Source organism: Hyalella azteca, unplaced genomic scaffold (genome assembly GCF_000764305.2).
Source record: "Hyalella azteca isolate HAZT.00-mixed unplaced genomic scaffold, Hazt_2.0.2 contig15216, whole genome shotgun sequence".
NCBI classification, from domain to species: Eukaryota; Metazoa; Arthropoda; class Malacostraca; order Amphipoda; family Hyalellidae; genus Hyalella; species Hyalella azteca.
In genome coordinates this window covers 209,711-227,670 of record NW_025945073.1, presented here as the reverse complement: position 1 = coordinate 227,670, position 17,960 = coordinate 209,711, and the positions used below count along the sequence as shown (strand labels likewise).

The following is a 17,960-nucleotide window of genomic DNA, read 5'->3' as shown; positions in this document are numbered from 1 at the left end:
ACTTTCCTCGTAGTCAGTGATTATTGTAGTCAAACTTGCACGCTTCATGGAGAAGCAATACCTGAAATTGCAAATTGAAATAATGATATTTTATGTGCACTATGTGCAGATACAGAAATATAATACTTTATGAGCGTAATTTTATATAGCATTATGCACCTTATAAATTCTTCTATATCAGCCAAGTCCAAATTTTGATCGGAAGTGACAAAAACAGTTAGATGGATTTGCAGTTTATATAATTTTATTGCACAGTCGGTATATTTATGTGTTCACTGATTAATAGGGAAATGTTAATTCATTTTCCACAATAACTATGTCAGAAGCTCCAGGAAAAAATCCTGACACAAAAAGTACCGTCGACATTCGTTTTCTTCATCATAAATAAAAGCTACCAGGAATTTAAAAGTAAAGAAAATAGCCAAAAAGTTCACCATTTCTTATAAGCGAAAACGTTTCGGAGTCCAGCTCCATCGTCAGTTCAAAACCTAGAACACAGGTACAAACAATTAGTAGCCTAAAATTCATATTCAAACTATTCAATTGTACCTGTGTTCTAGGTTTTGAACTGACGATGGAGCTGGACTCCGAAACGTTTTCGCTTATAAGAAATGGTGAACTTTTTGGCTATTTTCTTTACTTTTAAATTCCTGGAAAATTTGCGACTTAAGCAGCCAAGTGATTTTAATAAATAAAAATTATATAAAACGATGACAATAAATTTGATCTTTTCTAGATACTCATGAACAAGAAAAAAATATTATATTATAATCTACCAATAAAATCTAAATAAATTACTGAATGATCATGATTAACGAATACGATAATTTTTTAGCAGGTGATACCAGAACCTAACAATATTTTTCAGTCATAGAAACTCTTAATTTTATCAACTATAATACACAATTAACTACATTTCGAGGTACACCGTTAAACTCATCTAACGTAAAAGTTATCCGAATAAAGAGAAAGCCGTTTAACTGTGGTACAGGAAAATTAAATCCGCTTACTTACTATAAAGAAAAATTCAAACCGTTAATTTGTTGTACAAGAAAAGTGCAGCCATTACTCTTGGTACAGGAATACCGGAGAAGGTAGAGGCCGTGAGTGGGTGGACAGCACGGCTGCCATGTCGCGTTAACAACGTCGACCTGCCGCTGCTGGTGCTCTGGTTCCGGCATGACAGCGACCGTCCCTTCTACAGGTGATGTCTTCCTAGCTCTATATCATTAAATTTTCCATACCTTTTTGTCTGATTTGAATATGTTTTTGCTTTCTTAGCCATGAGTTGCATGCATTTATTACAGCAGACTTTTTTCTCGTGATCTCGTAATATTCCATGGCAGCTGTGAACGAAAATTCGACAGTAGATTGATAATTTCCATGTTTTGGGCTTAAAATATTGAACTAATCACAGGAAAAAAAATTAATTTGAAATTTGAAATGAATCAAAGTTGCAATAAGAGCCACATTAGACAATGGGTGCGTATGGTATTTTAGCTTCTTTACTCCAATTTGTCAGTCTAAAGCACACTGTTATTAAAAATGTTCAGGCTTTAATTAATTTTAAGTTTTTATCCAGTTTTGACATCAGGAACGGAAGCGGCTCCGAGAGGCAGTACAACAGCATAGGCACTAGAGCGCACTTCATCATGAATAAATCCCACACGAAGAGCAGCAAACACCAAAATTCTGAGTATTCTTTAAATGCCCTGAGTCCTTCTCATCTTGTGGACCTCCATCGTTTACATTCTATGCCGATAACGGAGTCCTTTTCTTCAAATTTAAGCCAGAAGCCGAATTTAAGATATCGGCGCTCACTCCGAATTGCAAATTTATTTCGAAGAAGTACCGATGCAGTTATTGCGAATTTTAATACATTATACTCCTCTAATCATTCAACTCTAAAAAGTGAACAAAAACTAAAGCCTTTAGTCTCGCATACGTTTCATGGGAAGGGATTTCAGATCCCATTATCTCATTTACAAAATCATTTTCCCTATCCTGGTTTCGTAAACAATCACTATTCATCAATTCACGATGCAACTGCCACCCAAGGTCCTAAAACTTTAAATCACAAAATATTCACACATCATGCCCGATTGGACAAACCCAGAATCCTTCACCCATCCGGCAACCCTTTCCTGTTATCAAGACGACGAGGTCCTCGAAGTGTTAGAGGTTCGGTCCTTCAAGAATTGGGACCCGAACACCTGGGACTTGGATCTAGAGGACATGTTACTCTAGGGCTTGAAATTTCGGGACTCGAAGTCCCGAGATTGGGAAAGCTGAGGCCATTAGACTCGGGACATGAAGTGCTAGGGCTGTTCAACCAACCCGCAGCCGCAGAGGGTGAACATTACACTCATTGTCCATCGAACACAACCTCCCTGCCGCCATTCCCCGGCTGCCTGGAGCTCAGCAACGTGACCAGCGGTGACAACGGGAGTTTCACGTGCCGTGTTGAGTTTGTTGACTCTCCCACGCAGACGCATACGGTGCTACTCACAGTATACGGTGAGTACCAGGCCTTCAGTTGAGTAGATGATAATACGTAATAGTGCGCGTTTTTAGGCGGTATATTCAGAATACAGAGATAATCATGAGGGTAGTCCCGTTCTTCGACGCCCAGCCTCTTGAATATATCTATCATTATTAACGATATAAACTATCAATATCAGGCGTCAAGCTGCCAGTTCGGTTTCTCAGGTAAACTCAGCGTAGGTGGTTAACCCGGTGTATCAGGTTAACAAGGTAAGTTACTCCACTATGACAGGCTTACTCGACGCACCGGGCTAACCGAACAAGCAAACCCAATTAACGCTTTTCGGGAGGAAAACCTTTTCTAAGCAACGCAGCGAAGTATTGGCGTGGTAGAAAGTATTGAAAATGTAGTTGGTGGCATCCGCGATAACAAATTCCAACAACGGACAGATTCTAAATTATTTGTAAGATAAATTGTGAATGAAGAATAGTTTGTTGGTTCGTAGAATTGAAATAAAGCTTTGGAAGGACGAGTGCTGAGGGGCTATACGAGCCCTTGTCCTCAGCTCCCATTTGTTTTTGCTCAGTAATGATTAAATCGCTAAAGTTAACCGCTGTATCAATAGATACTAAATTAGACTTTGCATTGAGTGTATTCACAATACATAATACATATGGTAACCCTAAACCAGTAATATAATATGAATATCAACAAGTCTTAAATTTGAAATATTGATGGACCTCATCAATACATGGAAGAATAATCTCGTTGAGTAAATACGTCTCTCTTATATTTGAGATATCCAAATCTAAATATCCAATTCCTCCAAATCTAAATTTTAAAGAAATCCCGGGAATCCCCCCCTATTTCATCATCATGAACATGTACTGAATAGGGCAGTAAAGCAATTCTTAATTGATTAACCTTCATGGTGATACATAATAGAATCAGCCAGTAGCAGAATTTTCAGTAAAGTTACCATTTTAAAAACCACTGCCACATTTTCAAGCTAAGCCCACAAATCATAGACGTCTAATAGTCGGCTGCGCGCACTTAGGCCGCTACGTGTACTTGGACCGCTGCGTGTACTAAAGCGAGTTTCGAGAGTATGGACCCAGGACTTTAATGTGTTAAGCCCATCACGAAACTATTAATCTTTACTGATGAGTCCCAGCCAACGCACAACTTAACTAGTCTATGTGTCGTCTACGATATGTGTAGACTGTAGAAAATTGTGTACTATATGTGTAGAAATTTTACGCTAAATCTTAACATTTTGCAAAGCCGGTAACGTCAGGTAATTGACAAACACTTTTTTCCCGTGTCAAAATAGTGTGAATTAAATAAATAAAGTTCCTATTCAATGAACGGATAATTTAATGAAAAAAAGAACGAATGACATATGAGAAGCAACGCTCTTTTGTCAGCGTTGGACGAAAAAATTTATCCGGGAAATTTTGGTGAGATTTACAGGGATTTATCAGGGGTTTCTGATTAATCACACGTAGAACGCTTGATTATCCTTTTGTCTTTGTTGACATAAATAAAATTTGAAAATGCACGTGCTGGGTGGACTTGATTATTCATAAATGCTTATGAACGCTAAGACACTAATTTGCGACTTTTCCTCAGCGTGTGCATGAGACTTGAATTTAGCTCGTTATATTTGAGTATTCATAAAAGAACCAATTAAAAATAAAGCTTTTAATACTTCCGGTACAGGGAAACAAGCTGCAGCGTGATAGTTTATAATAATATATTATATAATAATAGCCATTAACACATAACACAAACGTAAATTACACAATGTAATGATGTTGGAATGAGATGATGAGTAGGACACGTATTTTGCCTATGGCTAAGCTTTAAATTCATACTCCTTCTCTGCAGAACTATCCATTATCAGCTATTCTATTAGTAAACTCTAATATTCATATGAAAATTAATTTTTTTCATTAACTCTCTACTATTATTTAAATTGCTGTTTAATCAGTCTGTTTCCTTAAACAGTGTTCGTTACTTGCTTTGTTTCACAGTTTCCATATAGATGAAATTAGAAGAACTGTTGTTCATTTATTTATAATTGTTCTTCAGTATTTGATCATATTTACAATACCGGTACATGATAAAAATAAGAGAACCTTAAACTATATACGTTCGAAATATTTCATACTTGGTGGCTTCATTTAAAATTAAACTGATTCATTATGGGGGCTTATATTCTCTGAACAAGTCTAATGCGTGCGCCTGTACAACAGGCTTAATTGCTAAGCTCTGTCTGAGGTGCTCTTTATATTAGTCAAAACTGTAATTGCGTTTCCACCAGGCAAATGACGTTGAAACAACGTTGAATTAAAGTTGTTATAACCAAACAACGTTGAATTTAACACCAAATGTCTGGTTTCAACACCAAATGTCTGGTGGGTTTGCTTATTCACTTAAGCTTAATCATAGGTGCAACACTCTTAATCTGCGGCTGAAAGGAAATCGAGTGATTTAAAAACTGTGAAAATAAACTTGGTGCTATTTGCTATGCTTATTCTAAAAGGCACATGATATTTTTTCTTGCATTTATGAATTTAGCGCATTTGCATGCCGTCGGCACCAACTAATTTGGAGCCAATTCCAGAATATACCAGTCTACTCCAGCTTATTCCAGCCAATTACAGCCCTTACCAATATATTCCGACACATTTCGGCCAATAACAATTTATTTCAGGTTATCGCTGCTAATTCTAGCATATTACAGTCTATACTATTCTATTCCAGTCTAGACTAGTCTATTCCGCTATATACTAGGTGATTCCAGCCCATTTCAACCTATTTGTGAGAGATTATAATATCGTCTTCCAATCATCCTGACAGGGAATCTTCTTCCAAACCCGCCTGAGATTAAAATACCATCGAGCCAATCATCGTGGCAAAGGCTATTCACGAATACCTGCCAGTTATTATGATATCCTCGAACGAGGTGACCCTGGCAGTAGATATTCAGTAATTTTAACCTGTTATTAGAATATCATTCAGCCAATCCTCCTGGCAGGGGATATTCACTTATTCCTGCGAGATATTATTAGTAATCAAGTCTCAGCGATCGCTTTTTCGTGCCAACCTTTCATCACCCTGGGGAGTTTACGTCTGTTGAAACACTCACTTCTTTGACGGCGCTGAAATAAATCTAATGAACTTGGTGTAATGAATCTGGTTTACTGAACTCAATATCCTGAACTGTTTTTACTGATACCAGTGTATTATAATCTATATTTTAGGATCCGTGTACTGAACTCAGTGGAGTTAGCTCAGTGTGTCAAACTTGATATGCTGAACACAATATACTGAACTCTGCACTGAGAACAGTGAACTAATTTTGAAATACTGAATTCAGTGTACAGACCTCAGTTTACTTATCTCAGTGTGCTAAACTCAATGCACTGAAATATATATTTTGAATTACCTAGTTGATTGAAAGTGTATACTCTCATCTAAAGAACGAACAACATTGTCACAACTTGCATAACTTTTATTATAACAAAAAAGAATATTTAGAAAATGATTCCAATCATGTGACTTAGATTTCAATTTCCTGTAGCACGTGATACATTTTTTTCTAATTTTGCCTCTATCTAAATTTTACTACAATTCATTTAATCTAGTTCCTTGGAAATAAACCTTAATCTTACTCCGATTTTTTTTTCATTTCTTTATATTTTATAATCACTTGCAGTTCGTCTAGCGGTAACTGATAAAAAATAAATTAAGATTAGATTAATTAGCTTAAATCAATTAATTAAATAAGGATTAAGTTAATCGGCTCCGAGAATATCTGAAGTATCGTCATTCAGCCTAATATACTTAATGTAATCTGATGGTAAGTCAATCATTATTGATCATACAAAGTAATATAATTGACCACCTAATTATTACACTTATGAATAACTATTAATGATGGCTTAGCCATTTTTCATATCATTCGCTGCAGTAATGGACATCATAGCACATGGAGAAATGAAGAAAAATAAGTTGAACAATTGGAAAATTGCATTAAAAGTTACGATTACGCAAATTCAGACGGGTAAGGCATATTCTGAATATATTATAAAGCTGCGCGAATACTACTGGTTTTCTAATCACGCATGGCTAACTATCGTCAAATATACCGTAGTAGTTATTAAAGTATGACATTATATATAGTGAACAATTTATTATCATATATTTTCCACTCACTATTTCAGTGACTTCAGCCAGATTGCAGGAATCGCAGTGATGAGTTGATGCAATAACAATGTTGCGAGTTAGAATGAGGTTTTTTACTGTAAAACAATAATGCGATATTTTTTATCTTCTTCAGAAGAAAATATACAAGATGAATCAACTACTAAGATTCAAATCATCGTTATTATTTTCACCGAACTATGCGCAATATAAATGAATTTATTATTTACTAGTAATAGAGATATTTTTCAGTCTCTCACACGTGTTTCAACCAATTAAATAGTTATCCCTCACTTTAATGCCAGTCGATGACGCTGCTGTCAAGTTTTCGTACATATATTAATTAGAGTGGGGCGTTCTTAGAAACGTCAAATCTGCGACACGTGATAAGCGGCAATATTTTCAGAGGTCTTGCAATACACATTGTGCTTATAAAATACTATATTTTATGTATGTTAAATATTCATGTACGATATTATGCATGTATGTAATATTTGTGCTGATATTGTTGTAAATAGTTCTCAGTGCATGCAGTCTTTATGTCTCAAGTCGTTTATTTATCAAACGCATCAGTATATTATATTAGTGTCAGCGTAAATGTAATTTCCTGACATTAACTCTAAAACCGCTCAATGAATAATTCATGAGAATTCTGAGGAGATGTGAAAATTCAAGGCCTGTAATTGCCATGGCAGTAATTTGCATCCAAGGATCAAATCAAGAATTCATTGTTTCCCCACCTGCAATTAAATGGAAGCTTAAACATTGCAAACTTTAAACTTCCGTAAAAAGTTATCCGCATCGGTAATTGAGCAGTTGGTAAAATTTTCTCCAGCATTCCTGCATTTCTACTAAGAACGGACACTATTTCCACGTGCATTTGAGAGACGGTCGGTTCGGCATACTGTATATTGAGTCCGTTTTTTCCGTATTCCTACATTGAGTCCGGCTTTTGTCGTATCTTAGCATTGAGTCTTAATCCGGTTTTTGCCAGACCCTGGCATTGAGTCCGGCTTTTGTCGTATCTTAGCATTGAGTCTTAATCCGGTTTTTGCCGGATCCTGGCATTGAGTCCAGGCTCGGCTGAAAGAGCGAAGAAGCCAAAGCGTGTTGCTCGGCCTGTAGCTGGAATATTAGAAAGACTCGCTTTTCAAAACTGATGCTCTATCTAAGCTCGAAAATCTGCAGGAATTTTATAGTGCGAAGCTGTGAAGTGGTCGCTGCTCTTCTGGCGCTGGTTATTCACATCATATGACCAGTCTGACCTTTATGCACGACGTTTGATTTCTCGTGATCTAAGACTCGTAATCCATGTACTTACTTTCCTGCGCACAGCCGATTTTATTTTTATACTTCTTACTTTACTTACTTATACTTGTTTATTTCCTAAATTTCTTAGTTATCTTTGTTTGTTACTTATGTTTCCTATTTATTCGAGAGTTTGTAGCAGCTTGCTTTTCGCGTTAAAAATAGTGGAAATAACAATGATGTCAGCTATCGCTCATTCGGCCAAATGTGGCCTGTCGCCATTCTTGACATGGCGTTTCAGAATTCTTACAGCATGCTGGTATTTCGAACCCACAACTCGCTGCTCCATTATTGATTTTCTCAACAAGTCGGTCACCTTGTCGATTTGACCAGAGCTGTCACAGGAAGCTGGGATAGAACCCACAACTCACTGCTCTAATCCTGTTTCACTGTTATAATCCCGCTTGATCTTGTTTTTTTTTCATAACTGAACATTTTTATGCGATTAGGCTGGAAACGGTCAAAGTTAACAAGCGTTCAAGTAACATGTGTCAAAATTAATTAGCAGAAAATTCATCATTTAAAACCACTGTAATGTCAAATAATGAAATACATCAATTCGTGCTCCACGATAAAGGATTAATTCAAAGTGTATTCCCGAAAAAACACAGCAAAATTTTGAAAGGATTTGTAAAATCTAAACTTCGCTGATTAAACTCGCCGTGGCTTGAGTCTAACAGGACAAAAAGCCAAATTATTATCCTGGGAATTCTTTGTTTCAAATCAGTGAGTTTTGGCTCGCCAGGTCTGCTTGAATTATACATTTTTCCACTCTATACATGGAGCATCGAACGTACATACTCGTCACAGGAATCGATCCTGCGAAAAAAAAAATCACCGCTAGCTAAGATGTTTTAGAAATTCCACCTGATTCCACCATTCAGCCTGATGTGAATGGAGAATTTTCACCGGTGAAATCATGTCAGGATCTTTGCTTGAAATGTGCGCATACCCCGAATGATGGAAATATTTTAGGCGGAATGATCTGCCCAGGACTGGATATGAGGTTTATATTGAGTATAAGACTGACTTGACTTGACTTCACTTGACTTGACTTCACTTGACTTCACTTCACTTGACTTCACTTCATTTGACTTGACTTCACTTGACTTGACCTCACTTGACTTGACTGGCTAAACAGTTAAGGTCTTGTAGAGGCTGTTCGTCGCTCCTGTTTGCTGAACAATGCGTAAGCATTGCGCATATCTTATACTGAAATTTCTTACCTTTTCCATGTATAAACTGGCAATAATTGCCTTTTTACCCGAAAAATACCAGAAATAAATTGATAATGACGTAAATTTAGTATTTTCATTCGTTAGTATCATGTTTATTTTATTCAATTTTAGCGAAGGGTACAAATGTTTTTGCACCTGGGGTGAGTGCAGGTCATTTTCTTGAGTTATGAAAATAAAATATGCATAACATTCTTGTTCATATTCGATAAAATCAAATGACCGGAATAAATCTCAGAAATGGGTTTAAGATCATGTAATGTGATGGTTTTAGAAGTCATGTGATGTAAATTTCAAGGTCGTAGCCGCTGATCAATTTCAGCAGGATCTTGTTCGCCTTGTTAATTCCTGTGGAGAACATCTCATTAAGTAGCCGAAGCCCCCAAACAATCTGCCAGGAATTTCAATCAAGTTTTAAACGATCTGAACTCAGCTTCTTTTTTCAGGCAAAATCAACCACTTCGCTCTAGCTGCTCCGTTGAAGTTCACAGAGCGCGCGTTGTGTTTGGTGCGATAAAAATGGCTGGGAAGACCACAGAGCTCCGTTCTTGTGTTTGGTGATAACGACAGCGGATGAAGAAATTTCATTAAAATGTGGCTACTGAGCCAGAACATCTCAAATTTAAATGGCTTTAGTTTTATTATCTTTGTTCATATACTTTTTATACTGTTTTGTGTTAAAAGCACACATTTTGCGATTTTTCATATTAGAATTTCCCACTCCAATGGTTGTACGGTAAATATTTTTATAATCCCCTTGAATCAATTATATTCAGGCTAATTCATGACCTGCAAGGTGTTATTAATTTCAGCAATTTTTTACTTATCAGGGATACCGGTACAGCTACAGAAAAAACTCTTAACTTGAAAATTTAAAACTAAATACAACTCTAATTGTGTGAAGGTTTTAATCTTAGCATTCATAAGTAAACACGCAGAGTTATTTTTATGTGTTTTTACCACGTTTTTCTTCTCTTCGCTTCGTGTCCGTCTGTCATCAAAAAATCAAACCTTAATTTTGAACACTTCTGTAGATCCCAGCAACTTTAAATTTGGCATGCATGCATGTGCTGCCTAACAATTCAAGATTTGATCATGGGAAGGAATACATGAGAAGTAATAAGTTTAAAAAATATATTTAAATTAAAAAAAAATAAAATTCACGGTTGGGAATCGAGTTTTTTGGCGAACATCCAGAGTTGCCAACTCTGAAAAATGATATTAATTGCTAAAATTGCTAAACTGAAAATTAGAAAATAAGTAAATATAAAAAACCATTTTTAAAGACCACTTTTTTCTGGAGGTGCCAAAACTAAAAGCAATGAAATAAAACAAATAAAAAAATGTTAAAAACCACTTTTTCTTAACGGACAAAAAAGAAACATTAACTTTTTCAGTGAGTAGTCCCAAATTTTATTCTTGACCTAAAATGAAGTCTAAAGTTTATTTTTTCATATCTTATGCTGAGAAAACACAAAAAACGTTTGGCGGGCCTAAAGACACATCCATTACCCAAGTTCTACTCATAATACTTAATCTGTAGCTCCTCATAATATATTATATTTAGATCTTCACATTGCCCGCTCCACGTTTTTTTTTGTGTTTTCTCAGCATAAGATATGAAAAAATAAACTTTAGACTTCATTTTAGGTCAAGAATAAAATTTAGGACAACTCGCTGAAAAAGTTAATGTTTCTTTTTTGCCCGTTAAGAAAACGTGGTTTTTAAAAGCTTTTTATTTTTTTAGGAATATCGTCGTTATTTGTGATAATTTAAAGTAAGTCGGTAGTTGTGACTGTGACGCTGGTTGATAGGATCTTTGGGTGCCATGTTTTCCAAGAGTTGCTTGTGTTGCAGTGGTGATACTTTTAGATTCTGGCATATCCTGGCAGGAGTAAGGCATGTCCTGGCAGGAGTAAGGCTTGTCCTGGCAGGAGTAAGGCATGTCCTGGCAGGAGTAAGGCATGTCCTGGCAGGAGTAAGGCATGTCCTGGCAGGAGTAAGGCATGTCCTGGCAGGGTTAGGACATGTGGCTATGACAGCTCGGATGAGCAGAAGTCCCGAGCAAGATTAAGTCGGGAAGTTGAGCTGGATCTGACGAGCGCTTTGCAATGAGATTGCATTCCTGGTGTCCAAAAAAATGTAAAGGTCAGCAACTTTGTGAAATGCCACTCGAAAAACTTGCGATGTTTGTTCACTTTTTGGACACCGGTGATTTTTTCCCAGGAATAAGCCTATAGGTGACATATATAAGCCATATACGGTGACAGGAATAAGCCATATACGGTGACAGGCAGGATCAATTAGTAATGCAGTAGAGACATTGTCGTCAACCTGGAATTATTGAGCAAAAATGGCGGCTGTTTTGACGAGTGTTACGATTTTCTGTTATACAGACAATATAGATTAAAATTTTTGTTTGTGTACTGACTCTGACTCAAAATTTGGCCCAAGCAATATTAACATGACACGTGTGCGGAAAAAAGATTATTTCGCACATGGGCTGGTTGAAGTTATATCATTTTTTCTCATAAACTTTTATTCAATGCACAAGTTAAATGTTTATTTTTTGCCCAGGTTAAAAGTTCACCAGGTTTGACCTTATTCTGTCAGTAATAGACGCAGGGATTTCCTGTAAACCTTGCAGTATTTTTCTAAATTAAAACATTAACGTAATTTGAAGGCAATGATATATGAAATATATTATAAGATAAAACAATCATTCAATATAACAATAATAGTTCTTAAAGTTGCTGTGTAGGTACAAAAAAAATACTCAAAGAAATATAAATTTGTGTTATGAATTGAACATTGTCGTAACTACTTCCCGGTAGAAAACTAAAAACCTGTTTATAAAATATATGTACTAAAAAATAAGTAACAAGTTTTTATCGTCAAAACTGTCATAACATCTCAAGCAACATCATAAAAAAGGCAAACTCTGATTGAAAATTTGCTAAAAATTTTATTTTTAATCGTGTTGTGGCCGACTTCATTTTTCGTTGAACACATTAGTTGTTGATTCAACACGGACTGATGTTAATAATAATAAAAATTTTGTGCACTTATATTAAGATATCAAAAAAAGGTCGATTTTTTAGGAGCCACAAACTCTTTGATTGGCATTAATAAGTGAGCAATTTTTGTAATGGGATAAAAATTAAAGAAAAACGTTCGAAAAAGGAGAAACCATTTTTTTCGAAATTTGTTCATGATTTGCTGCTGGGCGCTAATGAGGGAAATCAACACCACTAATGCCGAGCGCTTGAATGCAGTCTGCGTTGGCGCTAATTAACACTGGCACGAGTAGATAAATTTGTGCGCCCGCGCTCACGGCGCTAGAGTTGGATATGATTAAACAGGGATTTTAAAATGAATATTTTTTTATATAGAGAGAGACTTTTCCTATCGTCTCATATCTTTTAAAGTTGGGTGAATCGGAGTGATTACTCCACCAAATTTACGTTACGTTCAAGTTCAGGTTCAAGATACCGGTATTCATTACTTATCGTTTTGTCAGGCGGTTGCCGAGTGGCATTTGATTTGGCACGTGAATAAGGTTCTCTTTTTGGAAGCGTTACGGCAAAGAAAATACAAAGTTCGTTGTACAACTCGTGGCCCTCTCGCATTGTCTCACGGCTGAGTCGCAGCCGTAGTGTTGATGTTGATATTCTTGACGTGCTCACCGAGCTCTTGGCTGCTTCGATAAGTCCAGGTTTCTCGCGACCGTCAATGTTCGAAAACGACAAACCGCCGGCCTCACGGCCGCGGCCGTTGCAGACTGTGCTCGTGACCGTGACTTTCGTAGAACCAACCCTTGGCGCGAATTTTAAGGTCCTTATATACGCTAGTGTCGCGCACTGTTAAGCCTAACCCTCGAAGTAACGCCACATTCCTATAATGGAATTTCCCTCGCCAACGTTCGATGCTTCCCACGGTCTCACAACAACTGCGCCGCATTCTTAGCATTCTTAACATCTATGCATAATACATGTTCAATATTACCTACTGTCAATATTACCTACTTTATTCAGATACCGCTATCTACTAGTCTACAGTTATCTACCGCTAGAGTTGGATACCGGAGTAGCGCTAGAGTTGGATACCGCCGCCGCTACTCCGTCACTGCAGCCTCTCATGCATGGTTTCGATTCACGAATATGGGGCACGAAATGTTACTGCGACTACGTAAAAAATTATTATATGCGAGGTTATTACAGTATAATTTTCAATGATGATTGAAATTTTGATTGCGTGCAAAATTTCAAAATGCTTTAACTTAAAACTGTTGTGACATTTTTGGTAGTATAGTTTTTGGGGCCCTTAATCCTAGAATTTTACTTATGTTACCGAATTTGGCACGAAAAATAAAGTTTCATACATTACTTAATTTCACCGAACAATTTAGTTTTTTTCATTCAGAAGTATTTCTTAAAAATTCTGTATGAATTGAATATTGAATTGAGTTATTTCATAAATACCTGTAATAACATTAAATAGAAGGCAATATTATAAGCAGCAAATAAGCACTTTTATAATCATGATATTTCGCTAATTATTGGATCCGGTGCAGTTACTTTTGTTTATGAAAACCCCATAGTTAGTGCTCTAGTTGGATTCTAATTGGTGTTCTGTTAGCACTCTAATTGGATACGTACCACTTGCATTGTCCGGTGAATCGTAGAAAAAACTCAAGTTAACTTACAAGTAGACACTCTAAAATTGCGACTCACCAATAAAGTTTATCTAAACTAAGACACACTAAAAGTGTGGCTCAGTAATAAAGTGGCTTGCTATAGAAGAGAGACACCCAGAGCAGTTCACTCGAAACTTTTGCAAGGAAGAGCTCAATGCCGAGCAAGTTTCCAGCTGCCAGACTTTGCAGCAGTCAAGTGTTCGATCCCAATAGCGTAGATTTAGACTGTGAATTGCGATAGATGGAAAATTTGTGCTACATTTGTCATATTTCACAAACAAGTTTCTGCGAAGCACACAACTGTGGGAGTCGTTAAATTCATTTGAAAGGAATTCCAAACGCTTAAATTCAACTGGTAGACCCTGAGCAGTGAGCATACCAGCGATTGTTCAAGGAATGTTAGAGAAGTCAGAGTGTAAAATGAATCAGATCCTAAAAGTTTTTTTTTTCTGGTAATGAACCAATGAAAGAGAAATGAAATCAAATAGGATGTGTTTGTAATACGCTGAAGTCAATAGAAACTTCATCTAATTAAAATTCGTGAAATAAAAGTGCGTATTCGTGAAATAAGATTCGTGAAATCAGCCTTAGGCCGAGTCGAGGCTGACGTTTGTAGGGTAACTTTAAATTATGAATAAATTTAATGAACATTCGGTGAAAAACGTAACGTGTTACTGATCAACGCAGGTTGAAGTGTTACCACTATTTCTCTAGGAACATGCAAATTGAAAAGTCATAATAATAATAATAAAAATATTATTACCAATAATACTAATAATGATAAAAACAATAATAATGATAATAATAACAATAAAATGATAATAATTACGGATATATTGGCTGCGCAATAGATAGAAGAATTTATTTAGTGTAGCGTAATATTACGGTACATCTTCAGCAGAATAATTCTGTGACGAACGAAGAATACTTATAATTCTGAATGATAGTTCAGTTCAATTCAGTTAATTCAGTTCAGTTAGTCTGATGCATGAGCTAGGAATGAATAAGCTAAGAGAAAAAATAGCATATCGTAATATTTGAAAATAAAATGGATTTAAAGTGCGGTAGATTTGGATTGAAAAAAATAGAGCTCTGGAATCATTCGTATCGTGGAAATAATCTGCTTCAGCTAATAAAGAAATGTAACGAAATGTAAAATAAAAATAAAGAAATGTAAAGAAATAATCTGCTTCAGCAAATAAGGAAAAGGTAGAAGTTATTTGTTTCTCGGAAAGTTCGCTTTTAGTTCTTTGCAAGATCGAATTTGTTTCCCACCTTAATTTTTATTGGTATTTCTTCAACGGGTATAATAATATTCTGGTATTAAAAAACAATTTAGTGCAATTAGTTATGTTTTACCACCTCCAGATTTAGTAAATGAATTTATTTTAAACATATTATTATACCATAGTATTATTATAATTGATACTTTTATAAATTTGAATTTGTTATAAATATTTTGCGTAGCAAATGCCTAATTTAATCAGGAATGGTTGTTCATCTTCTGAAATTGGTCAATTTGTTGTATCTTGAACTCAATTTGCTACGCGAGAACATTCCTGCTAGTCTATTATTGATAAAAAATTCAATTGCAGGATTTAGAATCCCGTTCAATTCTAAGTTAAAATCCGCCACTCATTTTCGTACCCACATATCCACGAGGGCAAAGCTAATAACTTGAAGCCTCTGCTTTGTACTAAAATTAACAAAATTGTGATAAATTGATAGCACGAGGGGAGCGTCAGGTTAAAAATTTGATACATTCGAACACGAGTTTCTGGCGCGAAATTAAAAAGTGATATTCTAAAAAGAATTGTTCGAGACCACCCGAAACTGAGGGCACTCTTCGCCTGCAGAATGAATTTTTTTTGTTCTGCTGCTGCAGAAAATTTTATTTTAATAGACACGGCTCCGAATTTAAATTTAGATCCTGGTTCTACGACTTCTTTTTCATGCATGAGACTGGCTGTGGAAGAAAGAATTCCCCCGAGTTTGAATTTTAATTTTATGATTTCGGCCGCGACGGCCGCCAGTGATGGAAGTAAAGCTGAGGAACTTGTACGAGCGCCTGCAGCAGTTTTGTTCTCAGGGACAATAAACACTGGCGACGAGATGACGAAGGTGTACGGACGGACTCAATGCATCATTCTTGATGATCTTCAGTATAAAAAGTTTTATCTAATACATGTCATTACTAATAATACAAAGATTAGACAGAACACTTAATTACTGAAGCTCGTTAATATAACGAGTTTTATCTAACACGTCATTAACGACCCACCGTCAGCTCCTCCTGCCAAGATCGTCATAGAGGACGAGGAGGGGCGCGCGCTGCCGCCTGACGAAGAAGGCGTCGTGGTCGTCGGGCCGCTGGATGAAGACGAGCGCCTCAGGCTCGCCTGTACAGCTTACGGCGGTGAGTCACGCTCGCCTGTACAGCTTACGGCGGTGAGTCACGCTCGCCTGTACAGCTTACGGCGGTGAGTCACGCTCGCCTGTACAGCTTACGGCGGCGAGTCACGCTCGCCTGTACAGCTTACGGCGGTGAGTCTCTGCAGCGTGGGTAGCAGCGGGAAGAATTATAGTAGAAATTTACTTGTTGAATAAAAATGTCAATATTATTATTAAATAAAAATTCGATTTTTATTTATTAACTGAAAATTGAAATAAATATAACAAATAAAAATTGGAAATTATTTATTGAATAGAAATCGTAATTCACTAATAAAATTAAAAATGTAATTTTTTTAATAAAAATTTAATTTTATTACTAAATATAAATAGAAATTTATTTAGTTAATAAAAATCGAAGTTGACTTATTTATAAAAAAAATTTTCTTATATAATAAAATCGAAGCACACTTATTTAAAAATTGGCAGGATAAACTAAAAAAATATCGTTTCCATGTTTTGCTGCGAGCCTCGGGCAAGTTCTTCAGGGTTGCTGAGAAATGCTTTTGGTCGGAACGCGGTTTGTTCCAAAATTTCCTTAACCTTGATTTTGTTGCCCAAAATTAGGATCACTTCGCACAATAAATATATTTGTTCACTTTAATCACAATATTTTAGGTCTGTGATATTTAACACAAAATGAGATAGTTCGCGATGGCGATAAAATGATAATCACTTGAAGCTCTAATCCAAGTAAAATTGATGGCTGAGCCTCGCCATGGTTACTCTGATTCTGGACTCTGAATAAAAGGATAGAAATTGAGATCATTGTACTCTGTTATTGTGAGAATTGTAATTTGAAACGCATTGTAATTTGAATTCAGAATTTCTGATGTAGGTGACTTAAGATAGAGATATAATTAGGTGCTCTGATTAACGGCAGAAAGTGTCAACCTCCTTTGTTTGAAGCTTGAAACTTTGCTCACTCGAATTCAAATGATTGCACTCAATTATATTGCATTAACATATCAGTTTAGGGAGTATTGACCTGAATCTAATATTGATTCCCAGCATGAACCATATATTGTACATGAGAAATTTTTACGATATAATAGTTATTACCCCTAAGCATTACATATAACACAAATACATCTGTCCTCTGTCTGTCTGAAGCTCGATATTTTCCTTCTACAGGCATTTAAAATAAGACAGGACATTTATTTTAAATAAGTCTTCAATAACCTTGTCTAAGATTTAAGATGGAGGAAATGTTTCATAATGTCAAGAAAATGAGTCTGCAAGACCTCCGCTAGAGTCTAAGATGGAGGCTACGCCTTAAAATGGCAAGAAGTTTGCATCTACCACAACCAGCGTTGATGTTAAAGATGAAGAAAATGTTTTGAAATACCATCAATTAAAAAAACATTTTTTAAATTGATGCTCAATATGAAGAGAATGTTTTAAATGAAGAAAATGTTTTTATAAAGTATTTTCTCACCTCAACCTTCGCGCAGGCTGGCCAGAGCCACAGATCGCGTGGGCTGTGGAGCAGGAGGGGCAGGTGGAGCAGGTGGAGCAGCAGCGGCAGGAGGAGGCGCGTCTGGAGCGCACCGCGGCAGGCGGGTGGAGTAGA

The 17,960-nt window shown here is 36.3% G+C and overlaps 1 long non-coding RNA gene across 1 annotated transcript; it reads left to right on the top strand.

Annotated features, from left to right (window-relative positions):
* The first annotated feature begins 2,357 nt into the window (after nucleotides 1–2,357).
* LOC125179121 lies at nucleotides 2,358–17,882 on the top strand. Its single transcript, XR_007157151.1, has 3 exons — nucleotides 2,358–2,517; nucleotides 16,224–16,352; nucleotides 17,842–17,882. It is a non-coding gene; the product is annotated as an uncharacterized LOC125179121 (long non-coding RNA).
* The last annotated feature ends 78 nt before the right edge of the window (nucleotides 17,883–17,960 follow it).